This window comes from Bemisia tabaci, chromosome 3, assembly GCF_918797505.1.
Source record: "Bemisia tabaci chromosome 3, PGI_BMITA_v3".
Lineage (NCBI taxonomy): Eukaryota > Metazoa > Arthropoda > Insecta > Hemiptera > Aleyrodidae > Bemisia > Bemisia tabaci.
The window spans coordinates 44,178,786-44,179,719 of NC_092795.1; positions in this window are offsets into that span (position 1 = coordinate 44,178,786).

The following is a 934-nucleotide window of genomic DNA, read 5'->3' on the forward strand; positions in this document are numbered from 1 at the left end:
AGTCCCCCAGTTCCGCTATTCCGTTTTTTGGCTGTTGATTGAGAGGTCAACTTCATAAGGTAGAGAAGGAATGTTGAAACAATTCAAACAAGTTGGGGTTTAATTTCAGAAATTCATTTTTTCATTAATATAATGGCTCATTATCGATAAGATATTATGACAGAAATTCCAGGATGACGCTTTTTGAAAAGTATTCGCCTGGATTGGAGCTCGGAGTTCACGAAAATGCATAAGATAAATTTTGTCACCGCGCTGAGTAACAATAAATTAAATTAAGTGATTGTGGGGAGAGAAAAGGGGCGGGATATTGGATTGTGAACTTAAACATTCATTAATTTTCAAGACAAAGCTGGTGTTGGTATTGTCCTGGAAGGATCTTGAGACGGGAAAGGAAGTTTTTGCAAATATAATTTACGCTTGCATTACTCCGCCCAACTCGTGTTTTCGGTTGCCAAATTTGCCGGTGGTGTAACTACGGACAGACCGAATTTAGCGAGAAAAGTCCCTCTAACGTCAAGTTGTTTAGAAATAAATTTTAAAAATGTAATCCATTGATAAAAAAAATATGGTAAAAAATAATTGTAAAACCGCTTGGAGTCAATTGCAAATAACCCTCTTTTTCCAGTTGCCCGCATTTTTCCGGGATTTTAAATTTTTGGTAGGCAAATTTTGAAGACTGGATCAGTTTTAAATTATTTCTTAGGGAAAACTACGAGGGTTCGGGTCGTAAATGGTCTCAAAAGTCATTAAAATTGTTTAAAAAAAAAAAAAAAAAAAAAAAAAAAAAAAAAAGTTTCCGATTCTTATCCTCTGATAATTTAAAATTCAACAAGCAAAATGTTTTTCAAACTGTTATTTAATGCGATAGGTTTAGCGCAAATTTAATAAAATCCCAAAACTAGGTCAAACTTGGATAGAATAAGAAACGTACAAA